General features: G+C 41.8%; 1 protein-coding gene across 2 annotated transcripts in view; it reads right to left on the reverse strand.

Moving 5' to 3' along the window:
- LOC134535900 (homeobox protein prospero-like) overlaps positions 1-8,543 on the reverse strand; it is a 201,698-nt gene extending 193,155 nt beyond the window's left edge. For both annotated transcript variants that reach the window (XM_063375271.1, XM_063375270.1), the window contains exon 1: positions 8,200-8,543. The gene's annotated coding sequence lies outside the window, so the exon portion shown is untranslated. The remainder of the gene's footprint in view (positions 1-8,199) is intronic.
- Positions 8,544-9,748: the final 1,205 nt, after the last annotated feature.

Consider the following 9,748-nt stretch of genomic DNA (forward strand, 5'->3'; position numbering starts at 1 on the left):
GGGGTTTCAGTCGATCAACATTCCATAAGAAGAAAGGGGTGGGTTATGGCGATTATTCCATGGGTTTTCGGAGCCTCTCTCAGACTGTAAGTGAATGGATATCACGACACACACACTTCTACAAATCGGGATACTCCCGAACTATCCCCATCATAATTACTAATTGAACAGAGCATAACTATTTATTGTGAATGCATGCGCAAAAAGCCCGAAAATAAGTGTCAGCTGGGGAATTCGGTTTCGAGGAAAAATGCCTAAATACCCACATTATTCTTATTTCCACAAATGAAATGCTGTCACCTAATTCATTTTGTGCAGAAGATGTTATAGGATTGAACAACATTCAGACGGTTATTGAATTTTGATTATTTATCAGCTTTAAAATCATTATCCATCGAGATAAATAATTTATTCCTCTTTTTTTTTTTTACCTCCTTGGCCAACATTGTCCAGTCTCACCTAATAATTATCTTGAACGAACGTTTATATTGTTTAGATTGCAATCACTAATGTTAAATCATTTTTCATTTAAAAAAAATAGAAAATAGATGATTGCTTTTGCAACAGCTAAGAAATGCACTAAATACCTGCAGATAAGAAATGTATCAAACCCTATTTGTACATGAAAAACAACATATCGTATTTGTTCATATTTCTAGAAACCTTCTATTTATTTTTCAATAACTTTCTTAGACAAAGATTTTTAAAAAAAAGTAAATAAAAAATTTAGTTTTTCACTAAGCTTCAATAATAGCAGTCTAAACCTAAGACTTTTCTGACGTCACATCTGTTCGCAAATCGATTCCTTCTGGAACATGAAAACGGTTAATTAAGGTCTTCGTTTGGATTAGATATAGTCTTAAAAGTTATACAATTTTTTAGCACACCTAAAAATCTTACGTTTTATATCGATAAGATATATAAATTGAATACCTAACCAAAATGAACGTTTACATCTATGAATGTATTATTCCTTTCTGTAGATTAAATACTGTGAGCGAAGAAGGAAAAATAAATAATTATCAGCCAAAGGCTATTGGTGACACTGCAATATAAAAAAAATCAGAAAATTTGCGTTACACTAACTTTCTCACTAAAATCTCCAACAGCCGTTTTTAGAGTTTCATGAGCCATCCTGCTAATGCTATAAAGTGAGTAAATATTCTCATTTATTTGAGCTTAACCTCTAAGTATATGCACTTACGAAAATAGTTTTAATATAGTCAGGTGGATTTAGTCTTCAACTCGAAATAATATTTAAAATAAGGGTTTTTAATGCAAAAACGAAGAATTTCTCCCAAGTAAATAAGAAAACAGACTACAATTAGTTTTCGTATGTGTTGAATGGAATTTTTCATTTTGTTAGAATTTAAATAATTAACCACTGTAAATTATGTTCGATAATTACTCCTTAACTGCATTTATTGGTCATCAACATCTTTTCATCCCTTTTTGTCTATCTCTCTCCAAGTCTGGATTTTCTACACGCCGGAATGTAATCAATGGGCTTGCACTACAAAATACCGGGGTTTAATCTCAACACAAGGGTTAAAACGTCCTCCTATTCATGGTCTTTCAACTAAACACAGCTATCTAATGCTTGTCCTGCTCTCCCCCCCCCCCCCCCACACCCGTCCCTTTCGCAGGGATTCGCTTTCCCTTTCGCTCGCTCCCTCGCACGATTTACCATCCCCCTTCCACCCCCGCCGGCTGCGCTTAACCCTTCCCTGGTTCCCCTCCTCTAAAACCCTTTCCCTCCCCGCCCGGCTATTAACGGGCAGGAAGGAAGACCTTCCAAAAGTTCCACCGCTGGCCGCAAGACTTCCAGCGCCACTCGTCTGCTCGAGGTTCGGCGAGTCGCCGCTAGAGCGCAGCATCGGAAGATGCTCGCCGGAGACTGGCTGCTTTCGCGACCGGCGCGTTCATCAGTAGCGCCAGAACTCATCTTTATAAACGTGCATTTATTTTGCCGTCATTAGGGAAAGACATTTCAAATGTATTTTAAAAGCAATAAAGTAGGTACTCCACATATCTTTAGTGGGTGGCACGTATTTGAAAATCGCTTCTCAGATAATTAATATTTCACAGTTTCATCATTTTTAACAACCAAAAACCTTAATTTTATTTAGAGAAGTGGGAACTTAATAAAAATTATTAATTTTACCATGCCACATTGATTATTTTTAAACTTACAACACACACTGTTGTGTAGCATTGAAACCTGAAAATAACGTAACTAATGGGGATTTAAAATATTTGAAGACTCTTTTGGAAAAGCGTTTTTGCAACGTTATTTATTCAATAGTAATGTCACCGCCCACATTACATTTTTAACTCGAGAAATAACTTAAAAAAAAACAACAGAAAAATGATAATTTATATAATTTTAAATCTGTCTGATAAGCAGGTTTCCATACATCCAACGTATAAGTAATAACAAGCCAACTGTGCTAATTCAAATCTAAATTCCTATATAAGCCTTATGCTAAAGTCAATATAATTGGAATAACATTAGATATCTATTTCAGACTGGGCCGAAGCGAAAGAATCCCTCTCTCTTTTTGGTTATTGTTCATTCACTTACACAAGCAAAAGCTCAACATGGCATTTATTCTGGCGTTGAAATCGACGTAAACAATATAACAAAATACAGAGTATGAGGATATTTTAGAAAAATGTAAGAGATGAAAATTGTAGTTTTGTTCATAGATAGTTGAAAAAAAATACATAACACACCTTTTATAATTCTACAGTCTGCGAATTTTAGAATGTGATTTTAATAAATATATAAGTTTTAAGTTTGGAATCACAGTGACGTCGGTTTATGAAAAATGATTTGATTTGCAAGTGATTAAAACTTCTCAACTCTACAATATATATTTCACTTAATCTGCACCATATAGAGAAATACCAAACAGAACAGGCGATGGGCCAACGGCAACCATTATTCTAATTAAAGAATAAAACTCGTGATAAACGTGCGGAACACATGCATTTGGGCGCCAGAACATTATACTTCGAAATTTAAACGTTAAAATATTTCACTATACAAAGAAAACACATAAATTAATTTTTATTGGCCTACAAAAAGCTGATGTAAACTACCAAAGTAATCAAACACAAACGAATAACCGTTAATTCATTAAGATTCATTAGATAAACGTGAATAATATAAACACTGAATTGTTTGTTGAGGACGATTAAATATCATCAGCGTATTGGACCAATTAAATATTTTATTTGAAGTATTCACTTACATAAATTAAGATTTAAAACTTACTGTGTATAATAATTTTTACAATACCATCCTTAATATGGTATCGATAGTAATTTTAGCTGCGAAAAATCATCATATTGAGTGTCTGTGTCTTAACATCAAATTCAATGAACGTACTTTTATACCCAAACATTCACTTGTATTTGACTTTTTTTATATATAAACTTTGATTTGTGTAACATTATTAACAACATTTTTAAAGTAAATTTTTAAGAATTTTTGAAAACACATGCATATTATTTTTAAGTACATGCAGCTCAATGCATTTAAAACAAAAGAGAACATCTAATTTTTTTTCCACATTATGTTTGAAAAATCATAACATGCAATTACACTTACACGGTTATCGTTGTGCTAGCACAACTCTCTACACACCAATTAAGTTATTATTTCAAATTCATAAATAGTATTAAAAAACGAAATAAGCTGTATGTAAACTTGTATTACGTCCACATAGAGAGTTTTATTTGTTATCGAAACAGCTGTTTTGATGCACACGTTCGTTGCAACGTCACGAATTTATTGAAGTAAATAAATATAGATTTACTTAAAATTGCGAACTAAGATTTATAAGCTTTGCAATTATATATTGTAGTATTATAAAGTATTAACGTTCTAAATCTTATCCATAACTGAAACACAATCACGCGCATAAGTCATTCGTGCTAACAGTGTGTTAAATGTTAATATTTTCCTCCCGATAATTTATCAATTTGACCCATTATATCGAGTAACTGAAAAACTTAAAATCTAACTCAGTGACTCAGCGTTATTCGTTTCTCCGTATTCTTACCGTAAGTATAGCGGCTTAGGAATCCACAGGAACAAGAAGCTAATAAGATACGTTAACGTTTGCGAGTTTCCTAGCCTGTCGAGACCCATCAGATTTAGTAAGATTACGACCAAATCCAAACTCATTCTTCTGTACGAACGAAATAAATTTATATGTGTACATATTAAATATTCTAATACAGAAGAACACGGTACTAATTTGGAACCACGAAAAAAAAGTATTACAACTTGGATTTCGGAAAACGAAGAAAACAGAGAAACGAACACAAAGTGATCCTTTTAAGAGCGCAAAAAGCTCAATGTCACGTCTAAGGCAATGGGAATTTACAGGTAAAAATCACATTTCAACATCCACGCAATTTTCAGGAGTCTGAATACAACAGAGACAGTATCACGAATATTCACACCAAGAACGCCATTATTTTTATACGAAAAAAATACTTTATTCCGGAACCACCAAGGAGGGTGGATTATAATTGAAAAATAAAAAAATAAAATAATACCTGCAAAAATGTACGTGGCACGATACTTGAATAACATACTAGTATAATGAATAAATGTCGTCTATGCATTATAAGCAACAGTGCAAACTATAGAATAACAAACCATATAATAAAGACTATGCATAGTAAAACGCGAATACTGGATACTCCACTGAAACTTTGTTGCTTAAAATACCAGAATTTATAAATAAAAGAGAGGTAGTAGAACCAACTTCGACGGCACAGAATTATTTTGTCTGGACTGAAGCAATAGCATAAGTACGGTATAGATAAACATGATTACGATCAAAATAGATACCGGCATGCAAATATACTCACAAACATTTTCAATAATCACAAAGAAACGAGTCACAATGTTTCGCTACAGTGGCATGTATTTTCGGCGCGAGGTGAGAATGAAATGGTCGAAACGTCCAAAAACGACGTGAAGTAGTATTTTACAGGAAGAAACGCTGAAGTTAAGAAAACAACTCTTCAGGGATTGAAAGTCTTAAGCCAAGTACAGAAAAAAAAATATTATTCCGGGGTTTTCCAAAGACCATTTTCAAGCATTCATAATCCTGACGTTAATAAAAAAAAACAGCTGTTGTGCTGTAACGGCATTACATCCGATTTTGTCTTAACTTCGTAAAAAAAATTTCCAACACAATTCAAGCATTTAATCTTAAAAAAAAAGGTCATCCTCACGCAAAGATGTTAAAACACTGAGAATGAAATAATGCAAGAGTAAAAGAGGGGGACGCCAGAGCAGAAGCAACGACCACCGCGCTCCGAGCTCCTGCGACCGGCGACGGAAGAACGAAACGCGGCGGAGCCCTTGCGGGAGGCGGCGGCCCGCTGGCCGGGCGCCCAGGCGTCGGGACGCCGGGCGTCTTGGCGCCACGTGCCGGCCGGCGCCGCTTCCCCTACTCCACCGCGCGTCGCCGCGCGTCCGACCAGTCCGTTCCACTTGCCGTGTGGCGGAGACGATCTCCCCTCACCGTGGAAATCACACTAAATTCTTCCTTCGGCAGAGAGATATTTTTTTTCCTCCCAAATACTCGTTATTCACTTAAATCCCAAGAAGGTTTCATGCGCGGCTGAAAGTCTCTTTTTATCACCAACAGCGACGCACAGACGCGGAAGCCTGCGGACTACAATTCCTTAAAAGTTGAAATCCTAACTAATTGTAAACAATTAAAAAAAAAAAGTTTTTTTAAATGCGGGAGATAATGTAGAGAAGATTCCCGGAAAGGGGAAAGATACATATGTATATGTTAGGCTGGAGGAAGACACGTCGTCGAGCACTGTCGATGGTAATCCACCTGCGGAGTCCGGCCCTACCTTATGATCTCATGAGCGTGGGCCGTGGTAATCCAGCGCGGCAGTCGCCGAGGTCACTCGCGGCCGCCACTCGCAGAGGCCGCGACGCCTCTCCATGGCCGAGAGAGAGAGAGAGAGAGACGCGAAGAGAGAGAGACACGGAGAGAGAGAGCACTGGACCGCGCGCGATGCCTCCTCGTCGCCGACTGGCCCCTGGCCGGGTAGGCTGCGTGCGGCGCGCGGCTGCTCGGCGGGACTGTCTCCCGAGTCAGGAGGGACTTGGGGTCGCCCGCCAAGGCGACGGCCCTAGGCGTCCCGGGGAGCTGCGCGCGCCTTCCCCCTCCTCCTCCTCCTTCTCCTTCTTTCTCCTTCCCTTCTCCTCCTCTTTTACTCCCTCTTCTTTCTCGTCCCTCCAATCCCCGCCCAAGCCTTTCGTTCCGGGCGAAGGGGGTGGAAAAGAGACGGCCGAAAAACTGCTAAGGGCCCCATCGCGCCGTCTCTGTCGCGCCGACGCCCTCCCTCCAGCTTCGCTCTCTCTCTGTCCATCTCCCTCTCCGCCTTTCGCCGGCCTCCCTCCCTCCTTCCCTCGTTCACTTGACTTCTCCTACCGACGCCTTCCCCGCCGGCGGCCTATCCCCTCCACGCGTCCGCGGCGGAGCCTTCCTCAAACGATATTGGCACTCAAACCTCGAGTCTCAATACGCTCTTCCCCCCTCCTCGTGTATCCCAGACATACCCCTTCCCCTCCCGCACGCACTAAGAAACTAACACGTATCGCCTCCCTTCTCCTCGAAACAGTTGGCAGAAACATAAACATTCGCTCGGCGGGGGAGCAGAAAAAAAAATTGACAACGAAATCGCGAGAGTTGGGAGGGGTGTTAAAAAAAAAATTTGTCAACACACAAACCGGTCGATATACGATAATAAACAATTTTTTTCATCCCCGCAAACAACTCGCACATTCCTTTTTTTTTTTTGCACGTTTTAACGTGACCGTATGATCTCCACCTTCCTGCCCCCTCCTGAGGCACGGCAGGTGTCGACAATTACTCCGCGATCGGGCGCCTGTCGCGGGCGAAGACCTGCTCGGCGCCCGTGTGCTGCGGGTGGCGGGCCGCTCCAGCAGGCGCAACACGGCAGCTCCTCGCGCGCGAACAACCTCCCAGGTGGCGCGCGCTCCGTTCAAAATACAACACTATTTTTAAAGGCATTTTTTTTAATTTTGGCTGGAGGAAAAAAAAAACATTTGCACAACTTATGGTTGCTGTATTCCCGTATTCACTAAAAAAAAAAAGCCACCTGTGATATCACCTACTTGACTCCCGACATACGAAATACGCGTCAATATGGACTCATTAAATATTACAAAAAAAAAAAAGGCTAACCAAGACTTATAGAATGTTGAAGTGCCGTTTTAAATGCTCGCCACATCGTGGGGTATTAATCGCGAAGAAGTTAAAAAAAAAAAAATATTCCGAAATATTTAAAAAAAAAAAAAAATGTTGAAATTGAAAAAAAAAAGTGTTAAGTTAGAATAGTTGTTAAGAATGGTAAATGTCTTGTCAAGATCTTAAATATGTTTTTTTTTTTCGCTAACCCGAGGAGGGAGCGCAAGACGCGCCGCAGAGACGAGGCGCCGGCGCCGGGCGTCTCCGTCTCCCGGCCGGCGAGGCGTCGATCGCCAAGGACGCCGCGCGTCCAGCGCCCCGCATCTCCCTGCGTCCCTTCATGTTCCCTCGCTTTTTAAAAAAAAATCCAACGAATACAATTTTTTTTGATAATTTTTTTTTTAGTTTTCTTTTTTTTTCCCCTTCTTTATTATTTTTTTTTCGAACGCCGGCGTCTTAAATATTTACAAGACTTTCGTCTAAGACGCTGATCGTCTAAGACGCGCAACTCCTCGGAAGCGCCCGACGCTACGACCACGCACGGTTACGGGACAGATAATTAATTTTAAGCCGTATCGACACGCAAACTCACTTGATGAACACGGGCCGCGGCTAGACGGAGAGCGACATAGCGCACGAGATAGATAGAGAGAGAGAGAGAGAGAGGAATGGACACAGAGAGAGGGAAACACTAAACCACACACACACACACACACGCGCACACAGACAGAATTGCATAGATGCGTTCGAGCCTCGGATGACGTCACACACGCGCGCTCCGGCACTACAATAGGACAGACAGAGAGGGAGAGAGGGGGGGAGAGAGAAAGAGTTTAGAAGGGGTTTTGTAAAGTAGACAACCTCGCGGCTAAAAAAGGATGGATATGTAAGTGTTCAACACTTATTAAAAAAAAAATTTTTTTAGGATGTTACTCACCGGTTTTAATTTTTCTTTTTAACTCTACTCCTGCTTGCCGGGGGAAAATTCAGTCCGGTCCTTTCGACACTGGTGGCGGCGAAGTCGAGGCGAGGTCTCCGGACGTCTTCGACTTGGCGTTCAAGAAGACGCGGTCTCAGGGTCCTTCGGGCGAGAGAAGGAAAAAATAAATAAATAAATAAAAGCAAGCAACTAACCACACGAGCCCTGGAGTGGTCGCGGCGCTGTTATCCCAACACACACCACCGCACGGTCAGTTTTTTTTTTTTTGTTGTCGTTGTTTCCCGGCTGCCGTTCCCCCCGAGCGAGGCGCGCGCGCTACCCACGTGCCAACACGAGGCCGGGTCGCCCCCAACGTGACTGGACGCGAGGCGTCGGGCGCGTCCTGTCGGCGGCGGGGTAGGGGGGGGGGGGCGGCGTCCAAGGCGCATGGGCGTCCGCGTCGCTAAGGAACCCGCCCTCTCCCCTCGCCCGGCGAGGATTGCCGGTCCGCAGGCGGCATCTTGCGACGGCGGCGAGAAACTCGCGACGGGAGGGCGTCCTCACCTCCCTCCCTCCCCCGCCTTCCCCACCCACGCCCCCGACACCGCGCAGGGTGGAAAATAAAAAAACACACACACACACACACACACACACCTTGCGAGCTCCAGCCCGGGCGAAAGCTAAAACAAAAAAAAATCGAAAAGAGGGGAAGTAGGAGTGGACGCCGAAGAGGGGAGGCCGCTAAGCGTCCCCGCTGATAAGGAGAGGGGATGGACGCTTCAGGGTTTTTTTTTTCGGTGGAGGCCCTTTTTTTTTCTCTCCCCCCGAGGAGGGCGCGCCGGCAGCTAGCGCCGCCACGGCGCCGTGCGGCGACGCCGGCAAGCTCTCTCGCGAAAAGCCCGCCAAACGTACCGGCGTCTCGAGGCGGGGGGATATAGTCGCTGCGCAGGACTCGCGCGCGCCTCGTGCTTGAAGCGTCTGCGACTCCGCTCGCCATCGAGATTCAAAAATACCGAACAAACGGCCAAACGGAATGCTATGAAACTATTGACTTGACAAACAATATTTATATATATAAACATTTTTTTTTTTAGTAACCACTGTGGACCAAAAATACCATGCCTTTTCTTTCACGAATTTTTAGTTTACCCAGTTTACTCTGTTTATTTTTTTTTCGAGCGCGATTTGAAATCGACCATCCGAACGAATTCCCAGTTGATAAATTTCGCAATTCGAAGTCGAATGGGAAACTTTCGCTTTAACGTGAAGCACATCTCCGATACAGTTTTAAGATTAAAATATTTCTAAAAAAAAAAAAAAAAAAAAAAATTCGTGTAAAAAAGGAATGAAAAGTTTGTTAATGATATTGTATTGACATACATGTTATCTCTAAACCCGTTTTAGTTATTAGTTACTTAGATTTTAAGATCATTTTGACATCTTACTGTCTGCCCCCCCCCCCCCACCTCATACTTCTCAATCTCTTTTTTTTATTTTCCTTCATGAAAATTGATATTTTAAGAATTAGCTTTTAGTCTCAGGTATTCTGGTAGGCTAATATTAACGG

Source organism: Bacillus rossius, chromosome 10 (genome assembly GCF_032445375.1).
Source record: "Bacillus rossius redtenbacheri isolate Brsri chromosome 10, Brsri_v3, whole genome shotgun sequence".
Taxonomy (NCBI): domain Eukaryota; kingdom Metazoa; phylum Arthropoda; class Insecta; order Phasmatodea; family Bacillidae; genus Bacillus; species Bacillus rossius.